Here is a 13,055-nt window from a genome sequence, read left to right on the forward strand (position 1 = left end):
ACATGGTTTGAAATCAATATATTATCCAATTTGTGACCCCCCACAGGACTTAAAAAGCACCTAACTAGATCATGAAAATCCCAAAAATCTTGGGGGGTTTGGACCTCGGTATTTAGGAAATCCTGGATACGGCCCTGGACTGGACCATGTGCTCATCGCCAGCCTCATGTTGTGGTACCTGAAGTTCAGCTGCAAGTTCACTGACTGACCAAGAAGTGGAAAGACTTCCAGACCCTGATGGAATGTCTATGTATAAACTGTGTGTGTATCAAAAGGCTGTTGCTGTGGGAAATGATTAGGACGATTAGGTGACAATATTTGACTGAGTTACATGAAGCCGCTGGTACCAAGATTCAGTATATTTAGATTTGAATACAATACAACATTTAATGGTAATGAAATTACGTTCAGTAGTCATTTTAAACATGTGTTGCACTGAACCATATGCTTGTGAATCAACACTTACTGTAATGCATCAAGCAATATACATTTGTTACAGTTAATGAACATTTTGTAACCCATATCAATTTAAAACTTTGAAAATATATAAAGATAAACATGCTTTCCTTGTTATGTGCAATAACAAGGAAAGCATGTTTATCTTTATATATTTTCAGTGTTACACAAACTGGTCGGAGTAGGCATTAACCAACCTGATCTCACCAGAATGCGTGACTCCACCACGACTTCTTAACACTACAATGCATGGTGGAGTCACGAACTTTGTTACATTTACGTGTCGGCACCACGCAAACAACCCCAATGTAAAGTGAATGAGGCTCCTTTGTCGTGGTGCACACACGCATTTCTACAACGTCCCGCAGTGAGCTTTTATTCTATAAAACGGTTTTTTAAATCTACTTTATATCTTGTAGTAACTCACGGAAGGCTTCTTTTATTTTATTTGTATTCATAATAATTAAAAAAATTCGTCAGAATGTAAAAATTACATTGGTTACGAATTTGTGTTCTCAAAAAACAGTGCATTGTGTGTAATGCAACTGTGATTTTTATTAAATTAGTTAGTTTTTAAGGAAGGCCAGAGCTTCAGCTGTGTCAAATAGATTGTTCCCTTTAGTTAACGTTATTTAAAAGATGATGATCATGTCCCCTGTATTGTATTACGAGCGTCCATTCCCATTGGATAACGGAGAATTGTACACCCGGAAGTAAGACTTCACCTTACTGTCGATTGATTATACAGTGATATCTGCACTACTCATCGACTAAAAAACACCAGATTATCCTTGTTAATTACACAACATTGATTGATTTGAATTGTGTGCAATGCTTTTGTATTTTTCCCCTTCGATTCGGATAAACAAATGTTTTTTCAGAGTTTTAGGATGGCCGAAGACACTACACTACCCAGAATCCTCAGCTATCGTTTGGCACTACACCATGTGCTTAGCTTGACAAACCCGTGATCAGTCCTCAACCTCTGTGATTGGATGCGCGAAGTTTACACAGAGGTCAAAAAGGACTTTGAAATGGAATGAAACCCATCGACGGCACACTATTCAAAACAGGAATCGAACGTGTCAGAATGTTTTACATTCTGACGAATTTTTTTAATTATTATGAATACAAATAAAATAAAAGAAGCCTCCCGTGAGTTACTACACGCACCGTCACTGCCGTCACTCTCTCAGCGGCAGTGATTGGGTCTCGTCTTCCACTCGTCACCCAACGGTACGTACCATTACGGCCTCTGAACTTACCCCCCCCCCCTTAAATATTTTCTCATCGAATCTACACGATTCACGTAGGTCACCTATTTTGGTTTCCAAACGGCGAATTTCGCCGAAAGGTGAGTGATTTTCATGCCTGCATGGTTGAAACACAGCATAGTAAAACATTTCTTCATAGTTGAGGAACTATTACAAAAATCAATTCAATTGGAGAAACAGCATCTCTGTGGTGTTGTGTTGGCATAGTGTAAACGCTGGTCAGAACATAAAAAACTGTTGTAATAATAAAGCTTTATTTATACAGCGCTTTTCATACAGCACATGCAGCTCAAAGTGCTTTACAAAATGGCGACACATCACAAGTTAAAAATAAACAACAAGAAAGTCCCTTCAGATGTTAAGACCTTTACAGATACATGCAGCAACATATAACATTGTAACAGGTTAAGATACACAAAGAGGTCCAATGTATGATAATAACAAATGAAATACAGTAAAAAAAGAATATGATTTATCTCGGAAAGATAAGACACAAGAAAAGTGAAAAGATTCAACAATATAAAACCCTATAAAATAAAGTGAACATATCGGTACAACAGAAATAAAAACTAAAAATGTAGAGTAATAAAAACGTCATAATTCTAATAAAGGTTAAAGGATTAAAATATAAAGAAACCAACGTAAAAAGAATGTTGCTATTGAAACGGTTAACTAACTAATATAAGATAAAACCCTTCCTATATCAGAAATGAAACAATATAAAAGTAGGTACATAATAAAGACTAAAAGACCATTTAAAGTGGGGGGTTGCTAATAAAAAGCTAATCTAAAGAGATGTGTCTTTAGCTGGCGTTTAAAAATGTCCACTGAGCCTCTCTGATATTTCCTGTTGTTCCACAGTTTGGGAGCGTAGTGGATAAAAGCCTCACCCATTATATTTTGGGGAATTTAGGGATATTTAAAAAGCTGAAGAGGACCTCAGGGCTTGTCCTGGCACATAAAACGAGACTGACTCTTTGAATTTAAGTCTGTTAATCAGACTTCAATTCAGAAAGACACTTAAAATATAACTACATCTCTCAGGACACCAGGAGGAGGAAACAGCTAGCTTGGCTCTCATAGTTGTTCAAAACTATGCAGAATGGCTCATGAACTGTAACCTGTTAAGGACTGAGCCTGTGTTTCAGGTCTGAGGCTCGAAAATGACAATTCCAGAACAAATGACAATAACTACACTTCGAAAAGAGAAAAAATAATAATCTTTTTTCTCAAACTAATGATAAACCTGTGAGATTCAGATTGAACATAGTAAAAAACTGTATATTATAGTGTCAGTCCATAAATTATTTTTTACTTATAGTGAAAACTACCCTTGGATGATGGTAAGGTAGACTAAAAGCTTTAGGAAGGGTTAGGGTATAACATATAATAAGTACCCTGTATCAAGATTGATGCAAAACAAGTGACATTTGACCTTTTTAGAGAGGTTTAGCAGCAAAAAAACCACCTCTGAGGTGATTTGGGTGGAAATGGCCATTATTACCTTTCTCTGGAACCCATTGGTCGATGTTGGTGATTGACATCTCTTTTTGACCATTAGAGCCAATAGAATCGAAGGGGGGTTTCCACATACACCATTGAGAAATGAGAGCTATGCGCACACAGTTTTGCATGAGAGCGAACCTATCTCTCGCTCTGACATCTGGAAACGGAAAAGCAGGTTTATTGCTTATGGATTATCAGAAGTTATTTCAACAGACACATTGGATTAACCTATGGATTAACCTCCAGATACATTGGATTAACCTCCAGTAGCGTTTTTATCGTTTTAATGCCGTTGAAGACCACTTTTGACCAGACAACGACAAAGGTAAGCCATTTTGCCGTTTTAGTTACCTAGCGCCACATGTTTTGATGTCTGTTCTTGTTAATATTTTCGCGAGTTATCATAGAGTGGTGATGTATGTACCTATCAATTCTGTGTAATCTCACTATGCTAGTCGATATGTTGGATGTTTAGTTAAGATAAGTAATAAGGGTGTTATGAGTGAGTTTCTGTGCAGTAATTGCAGTCTGTGCAGTAATTCTTCCACTCGTGGCTAATTCAGAGGCTGAGCATTAGCTTAGTGTTTAAAAAAAAAAAAAAAAAAGATCTGTTAGCTGAGTTTCTTCCCGTTACATGGATATAAAACATTCATAATCTATTGAATATTAAGATGCCCTCAGACGCTGTTTCCTGCAGATGACGCGTTTTCCCCCCGGTACCGGGGGGGGGGCGGTGTAGATCAGGTTAAGGTGAATACTTTGAGAAACCGTTTTCCCACCCTCTTAAAACCACTACGGTTTCTCTCCTGTGTGAACACGCTGATGTGTTTTGAGATGACTTGATGTAGTGAATGTTCTCCCACACTCTTCCCAGCTGTACGTTTTTTATCCAGTGTGAATACGCTGATGTGTTTTGAGAGCACTTGATGAAGTGAACGTTTTCCCACAGTCTTCACACCAATACGGTTTTTCTCCAGTATGAATTCTTTGATGCGTCTGAAAATTACTTGATGTCGTGAATGTTTTCCCACACTCTTCACAGCTGTACGGTTTCTCTCCAGTGTGAACATGCTGATGTGTTTTGAGATGACTTGATGAAGTGAACATATTCCCACATTCTTCACACCAATACGGTTTTTCTCCAGTATGAATTCGTTGATGCATCTGAAAATTACCTGATGTCATGAATGTTTTCCCACACTCTTCACAGCTGTACGGTTTATCTCCTGTGTGAACACGCTGATGTGTTTTGAGATGACTTGATGTAGTGAAAGTTTTCCCACAGTCTTCACAGCTGTACGGTTTTTCTCCAGTGTGAATACGTTGATGTTTTTTGAGATTACCTGAAATAGTGAATGTTGTCCCACAGTCTTCACAGCTGTACGGTTTTTCTCCAGTATGAATAAGCAGGTGGCTTTTTAAATGTCCAGATGTTGTAAAAGATTTGTCACATTGCTGACAGCTGTGACGTCTCTCTCTTCCTTTCGGTTTCTAGAACAGACAGACAAAGAAAGAGAGAAAGTAAAACTAAAAAGCATATACATATATACAAATAACACAATAAAAACGTACTTAATATAATATTGAGTTAACGGAATACTAATTTTACTAACTAATTATCGAGTTCGCTATTCAGCTTGCTCACGTTAGCTTAAACATGCAACGTTAGTCTAATCTAAAATGCTCTACTACGGCGTACCTTTCATGTGGCTCGTCAACGTTATTTTTTGCAAACTTTGCAGGAGGCTACTCGTGGGCTTGACCCTCGTCTTAGCCATGGCTTGTATTTGTCTTCTGCTAGCCAACGCTCGTTGAAACTGCAACCTCCTGGCATAATGTCATCTATCACTCATCAGAATGCCCAGGTCACACGTAACAAAAACACTTGCCAGCCACGCGCATCGCGCGGGAAGGCCAGAGCAGGGCTGTTTTATGTAAAAGTAAAGCAATTAAGTGCGCTCCGACTTCTTTATTTTCTTTTAATCTTAAAAGCGAAGTAAAGCATGTTCAAGCAAATTCAAGCACCATTCCCAAAATGCAAGCACTTTTCAAACCTTGAAAACACCTCATACAATTTCAAGCATTTCCAGCACCCGTACGAACCCTGCAAACACATATTCTTAGATATAAATACCTAATTTTGAATTATTTAGACACAATTAACACTTATAATTTCATGTCTTGTTAATAAGTGTTATTATGGTAGAATTACTATTCTTGTGGTACTACTGCCTTATTAGGCCCATATTGAGCAGAGCATATTAAGACCAAAACTCATGTACAACAACTTCCTTACTTGCAATAAATAAGCACTAATTAGAGGGTTATTGAGGAAAAACTCTCAACTAATGGCTTATTACTTGTAGAATATGGTCATGTAGATTAAGGCATTCATAAGTGTTTTATAATGACTAATAAAGAGCCAATATATTGCTTATATGCATGTTAATTAACAACTGCTTGATGGTTAATTTGTGTACCTTAATATAATGTGTTACCAAAATTCAATTTAAATGAATACTGTTGTAGGGTGTAGGCATATAACAATTAAAAATAACTGAAGATAAAAACTAATAATGTAAAATTAAAACCAACGAGAAAAATAATATAAAGGTTATTTTACCATTTCCTCTTTGATACTGAGGTATTCTCCATTCAAGCTCTAATGATCCATATGCCAATAGACAGAGTTTCGTCTTGCCATCTTTCTTTGCATAATTCACTAAACATTCTAACAGTTCTACAGCTAAATCCTTTGCATTTGAGCTATTGCTTGTTACTCAGATTTAAATTCCTTCTTTTGCTCTATTGAATATCCCTTGGTACATAATTTACCAAGACAAATTCTAAATTATTGAGGGAAGATCCCACAAGAAGCCATCCTCTCCTGTGGAAGAAAGCACATAAACTAAGGGTTTCATTGTTTCCCCTTTTGTGGCTTAATTCCTGAGGTTATCTACACTCCACATCTGGATCAGACATCATCATCTTCCATCCACTCACAGCTTTTGCTCCCTGAACAGTTTTTTTTAGTAGCTTCAGATATTGAAGAATAAAGAGTGTATATGCAAATGTTAGTACCTTGAGACATTTCCCTCAGGGCTGAATAAAATCTGTCCAAGATGCTTCTCTTCAGGAGATAATTTTTCCTCTGTTCATGGACAAGTCGTGGACATGAATAACACAGATTTTCTATCACCCTGGTTCCTTATCTCCACACCTCCTCCTAAATCATTCGTGGCTAGATGAACTTCCCAAGCTTTCTCCATATCTCGCATTGTTAGTTTCTGAGAATGGGTCACAACATAGTTTAGTTGATTTTGGTAAAGTATTTGAGCTTTAGCTTATCAAAAAACGTCCTCCTGGTTTTCAAGATATTGTTGGGGTTTGGTATCTGCTGACCACATAGGTTTTTTTAAAAGTGTTCCCCCTCCCGTTTTTTCTGTTGCTCCTGATTATGTTCACCTGGTGCCCTGTGTTGTCTCCTCCCCCCAACCCCCCACCCCACCTGTGTCTAATTGGTTGATTAGGGTGTGTGTGTATTTAGGCTCTGTTTCCCTGTCTGTTAGGAGGCTGGGTAGTGTGTGAGATCCTTGTGGTGGATGGTGACTGTGCTCACATGAACAGCAGATTGGGGCTGTGTCATACGTTTGTGAGTAATAAATGCCCACACCGGGTTGTATTTTGGAAGTTCTGCCTCTTTGCTTGGTCTGGGCCACTCAACGGTCAGCTTCACAATTGGTGTCAGGAGTGGGATTGACCAAGTGAGGACTGAGGAGGTGAAAACGATGGAGGAATTGAGGGAGATTATGAAGTCATACATGCAGTATGAGACAGCCAGATTCAAGCGGGAGGAGTGCCGTTTGGGAAACATGGAGCAGCCGTTTTCAGGGACACAGGAACAGGTTTCCCTATAGACCATGCTTTTGATCCTTTTGATTACATTTGCCTTCTGCAGATCATGTCTGGCCATACAACTTTCCAAGAAACACCTGAGTGACGGCACAAGCAGGTATGACGAGGAGCCCCGGCCTCTACGCTGCTACAGCCGTGAGGCTATGCTGGAGCTACAATGCGATCGGCATCATACGAATACATCAAGCCATCTGTGCTCTTCAATATTGGATGACATCCCTCAGGAGCCGCTTAGAAACACCAGGAAAAAGAGACGAGGAAGGAGGGGAGGCGTTCAGAATCGCCTATGGCGGAGATTCAGCCGGCCACCACTTCCATCCATCATTCTCACAAACCTGCGCTCATTGAGCAACAAAGTGGACACACTATGGACATACAAAAGGTACTGTCATGAATTTCGTGAAGAAGTCTTCAGCTGTGGAGAGCTCCGCCCAGGATAACTTGTGATACAACTTCTGTGGCTTGTTCTTGTTGTCATTCTTATATTTGTATCATATATCGTTATTAATATGATATCGAGTTGATTTGAGACCTGTTTATACTTTCATACAGTCTGTCTGAGTTGTTTACACCCATCTCCTCCAACGCAGCGTGGAGAGCTGTGGTAAACTGCGATCCGCTCAGATTAAACTGCGACACGACTTCAATTGACACTTAAATAAGTCAGCGATGCAAACACGGGAAAAACCAGAGGAGGCGGTATTTGTGTGTATATTAATCTGTTAAGCCCCATTCCCCCCGCGGGCGGGGGAGAAACCACAACATCTGCAAGCAACAGTGTCTGAGGGCTTCTTAAGATTTAATAAACTATGAATGTTTCATATCCATGTAACGGGAAGAAACTCAGCTAATTGACGATATGAGCCATTTTTAGAAACAAAAAAACACAAGACTAACGCTGAGCCTCTGAATTAGCCGTGAGCCAAAAAATGCTAACGCCGTTAGCACAGAACTCACGGTATAAAACCCTTATTACTTATCGTAAATGCACATCCAACCCATTGATTAGCATTGTGAGATTACACAGATTAGATAGGAATCGGTATCATCATTCCATGATCAAAACTCGCGAGATGAGAAACAAAAACAGACATCACAACACGTGGCATTAGGTAACCAACACGACAATATGTCTTACCTTTGTTGTCTTCAATGGCATTAAAACAATAAAAAACGCTGCTGAAGGTTAACCCAAAGATTAATCCAATGTGTCTGTGTCACTTTGAAATGATTTCTGATAATCCATCAGCAATAACAGTAGTTTTAAGTTTTCAGATTTCAGAGCGGAAGATAGGTGTGTGTGTATGTGGAAACCTCCCTTCGATTCTATTTGCTCTAACGGTTCAAAAGAGATGTCACTCATCAAAATCGACCAATGTGTTCCAGAGAAACGGCAAATATGCCCATTTCCACCCAAATGGCCTCAGAGGTGGAGTTTATTTTGCTAAACCTCTCTAAAAAGGTCAAATGTCACTTGTGTTGCATCAATCTTCATACAAGGTACTTATATGTACTTTGGATTCCTAAAGCTTATAGTCTCCGATCCCATCATCCAAGGGTGGTTTTCACTATAAGTAATGTTTTTCTGTTTTCTGGTTAAACGTCAGAGATCGTCACCGCTGATTGGCTTCCGCGAGAACGCGGCACGTGACTTTGACGCTCGAGTTGATCAAATTGAAATCTCACGTTTGATGCGGCACAGTTCAATCGCGTGATTCGCGCCGCGTCCACCGCTTCATGCTCGCCGTCGGAGTGAATTTGCGTCTGTCCGCGTCTCTGCATTGACTTTACATGTAATCGCACCGCCCCCAAACATCGCATCGCGTCCGGTGTGAACGCAGCATAAGAACTGTTACAGGATTTGTATTTTGAAAAGTATTTTTCTTACTTATATATTTTTTTATTATATTTGTATTATATCATAACTTAGTACTTTTTTTTAACATATGTAAAATTAAGCTGTCTGTGGCTCTTTCCTGCTGTAACGATGCAAATTTCCCCTCTGTGGGACTAATAAAGGTATTCTGATTCTGATCAGCCTGCCTTTAATGAGACTGCTGTGACTGCACATTATCTGTAAGCCTTTTGATATCTGGCTGATAGGCAGTCAGTAAGATGTGCGTCAGTCATACGAGTTCTATACTTGGATTTAATTATTTTCATTTGTGAAAAGGCCGTTTCACATAAGTATGTGGAGCCAAAGTAGGCCTTCAGTTTAAGCGCACATGACACAATCAGTGGATACCTCTCTCTACTCACGAGTGACCAAAAGTCCTGATCTCTTGCTCTGGCCTTCAATTCAATGTCGCTTTGCATTTAAATGATCTCCATGTCAACACCAACTATAAGCCGGTTAACCCTAACCCTAACCCTCGCAGGACAGTGCACCCAGCGGGAGCCTCCAGCAGATCCCCCCCCCCGCACTGTTCCTTCATCCCTTGGAAGAGGCGGAGAGCAGGGTGTTTTTTATCTAATGTCCTGCTCGGGAGCCAGGCTCAGAGGGCCTGCCTTTTACAGCAGGCGCACACGCTCGCCTCGGGGAGGGAGAAAAAGAGAAACAGAAACTGCCGAAACAGCCAGAGCCCTGCCTCTCTCCCCACCGCTGCTGCACTACACGTTGCTAAATCCTCTGCGGAGAATAAACATAAGGGCAACCAGATAACCATGGCAACCATGCTCGGTCTTCTTCGCTGCTTTTGGTGTCTTTTGGGGCGGAAGTACAGCGCCACTTAAAGGCCCAGCAAATGTACTACAGCTTCTCCAGCAGGTCGAGCTGTCTAGTGTGAACGGACACGTTTCTGGTGCCTATTGCGTATGGACGGAAGACTTTTTTTATATATCGAATGCGTTTCATTTGGGTTCTCGTGTGGATCCAGCCAGAGTTACCATAGCTATGCAGATGACACACACATTTACATAACCATTTCACCAGGAGACTATGCTCCAATTCAAACACTGAGTAAGTGCATTGAACAAATCAATGACTGGATGTGTCAGAACTTTCTCCAATTAAACAAAGATAAAACTGAGGTAATGGTTTTTGGAGCCAAGGCAGAGCGTATAAAAGTTAGCGCTGAGCTTCAGTCTGCAATGTTCAAACACCTAAAAAATCTAGGTGTAGTCATGGACTCTGACCTGAGTTTAAACAGTCACATTAAAACAGTTACTAAATCAGCCTACTATCACCTAAAGAACATATCTAGGATTAAAAGACTAATGTCACAGCAGGATTTGGAAAAACTTGTCCATGCTTTTATCTTCAGTAGACTCGACTACTGCAATGGTGTCTTCACAGGTCTCACTAAAAAATCTATTAGAAAGCTGCTGCTCCTCACTGACACTAAGAAAGTGGATCACATCACTCCTGTTCTGAAGTCTTTACACTGGATTTCAAAATACTGCTGCTGGTTTATAAAGCATTGAATGGTTTGGACCCAAAATACATTTCTGAGTGTTCCAACACACCACATCAATTCATAATTAAGTACTCTGATGATACTGCAATAATATCTCTGCTAAGTAACACAGATGACCCTGATCTGCACCAACAGGCTGTAAATCAGGTGGTTGAGTGGACTGATATCAATGCTCTTGAGATCAACACCAAGAAAACTGAGGAAATCGTGTTTGGCTCACCATCTGACTCCCATAAAGTCCTCATTGTCATCCATACAGATTAAATCAAGCAGGGAGTTTCATACAAATACTTGGGTGTAACGATTGACCGTCTGCTGTCATGGAAAGAGCATATTGAATATCTGTGCAAAAGGACAAAACAAAGAATGTATTTTCTCCGCCGCCTTAGGTCTTTTTGGACGAGCAGAGAAATTCTTCAGTTGTTCTTTACATCTGTGATCGTGTCTGTTCTGAAGTACTGCAAAGCTACCTGGTACAAGTGTTTGTCAACAGCTTTAAAATCAAAACTGTTCCACCTGTTAAAAATCTGCTCAAAGATTGTTGGTCCACCCTGTCAGAGACTTTCTGACTCAGCAGACCATAATAACCTGAGAGGCTGTCCAACAACATCATCTGGGACCCAAAGCATGCTCTGAACAGAGAATACGAACTGCTGCCATCTAATGGAGATTCAATAAAGTCAGACTGAAGCATCCTTTGTGCTCCAGTCAGTCCTCTCAGTAAACACAGAGCTGAATCCAGACCAAAAGCACGCTGAAGGCTCTTTGAGCAGGTTGTCTCTCACTGATCCTGCTGTTATGTTACATGTTTGTAGTTTGTTTTTCATGTATTGTGTCTTGATATTTGTTTATGTTGATGTTACACATGGAGCTGCTGTGATGCAAGTCACATTTCAGACTTGATCTGACCAATAAAGTGTTATCGTATACAACAACGTTCTAAGCTATATCTAACCATACAGTGCATTCATATTGTATTTTCTAAACAGGTTGTGATCTTTCTTTTGGGGATAACAGTGTTAGGAATATATTGTGATGAAGTGCACACTGACCTGAGCTCCAGGGGTCTCTTTGTTCTCCTCCATGCTGCTCTCAGTGCTCCTTCTCCGGCTGTGTCTCTGAAATAATCAACACAACTACAGCTGACACAAAACAAGACAACTCAATACAACCCACAGACACAACTAAACAAATCTACAGCTACTTCGTAGGGTCATAGCAGAGGTGAGAAGTAACTAAGTACATTTACTCAAGAACTGTACTTAAAGGGGACCTATCATGCAAAATGCACGTCTTTTATACATGAATATGTGTCCCCGGTGTGTCAGGGAACTCACCAAGCGTCAGAAAACACAACCCTCTCTTTTCCTCCATACCCAAACCTCTAAAAAACGGGGCTGCAACGGATCTGATACAGACTGATCCAGATCAGTCAAAGGTCTTCTTTGTTATTCATTGAGCTTTAAAACAAATGAATTATGACTCTATATAATCATATAAGAATAAAACACGGAGGACGAAGATCTCTTTTGTTCCCCCTCTTCTGAGAGCCCAGCAGCTGATCTCAAAGCACGCTCCCCTCTCCTGCAGGGGGGCGTGGTCAGCTGCAGCTCACAGAATCAGCCCCCTGCAAAATCAGGGCTGGAAAGAGCAAATAGAGTGAAATGAGGCATGGCTAAAATGGAGGGTCTGTTTGGTATTAGAAAAAAAACTATATTTATAAGTTTATATACTTTATATAGGCATGGCCCTACAATATATTGTTCAGATATAGCATGATAGGTCCACTTTAAGTACCATTTAGAGGTACTTTTACTTTACTTGAGTATTTCTATGTAATGCTACTTTGCACATTTAGAACAGTTCAGAGGTGAATGGTGTACTTTTCCTCCACTACATGCATTTAATACCTTTAGTTACTTTACAGATCTGGATTAATGATGTGAAATATAATCAAGTGTTAAATCAGACTTTAGTTCCACCTGGAGTAAATTCACAAGCTACCCTGCAGTATACAAAGTCATTCAAACTAGCTGCACCTTTACCAGCTTTGAGAACACTTTCATGATCAATTATTATAAAACATATATAATAAAAAATATGTATCATCAGAAACACACGCACACCGCCACTCACTGAAGGATGTTACCTCTCTCTCCTCTTCGTCCTGGTTCGTCAGTCGTTCTTCTCCTTGATAAAACACTGCCGTTAAACACACTAATCTCCCTTTAATGCCTTTACTTATGTTTACCGATCAGCAATGTTCTATAAAAAGCTACGAACAAAGAACGGGAGGCAACAAAACCACGGATAAATCACCCTCCAAGGATAAACTAACTCTTTGTATGTGTTTTTAAAGTTTCTTGATTTAAGATCTGCATCAAAGTCTGTTAGCAACGTGTAGCTTCTGAGGACCGGAAGCTCGAAACGGACAACGGCAATGCATGATGGGATTTTAGTTTTTGTTTAAACATCAGTTCACTGCCCC

At 40.0% G+C, this 13,055-nt stretch overlaps 1 pseudogene; it reads right to left on the reverse strand.

Moving 5' to 3' along the window:
- LOC117441324 (zinc finger protein 721-like) overlaps positions 1-13,055 on the reverse strand; it is a 243,847-nt pseudogene that overhangs the window by 84,520 nt on the left and 146,272 nt on the right.

Source organism: Pseudochaenichthys georgianus, unplaced genomic scaffold (genome assembly GCF_902827115.2).
Source record: "Pseudochaenichthys georgianus unplaced genomic scaffold, fPseGeo1.2 scaffold_167_arrow_ctg1, whole genome shotgun sequence".
In the NCBI taxonomy this organism is placed as follows: Eukaryota; Metazoa; Chordata; class Actinopteri; order Perciformes; family Channichthyidae; genus Pseudochaenichthys; species Pseudochaenichthys georgianus.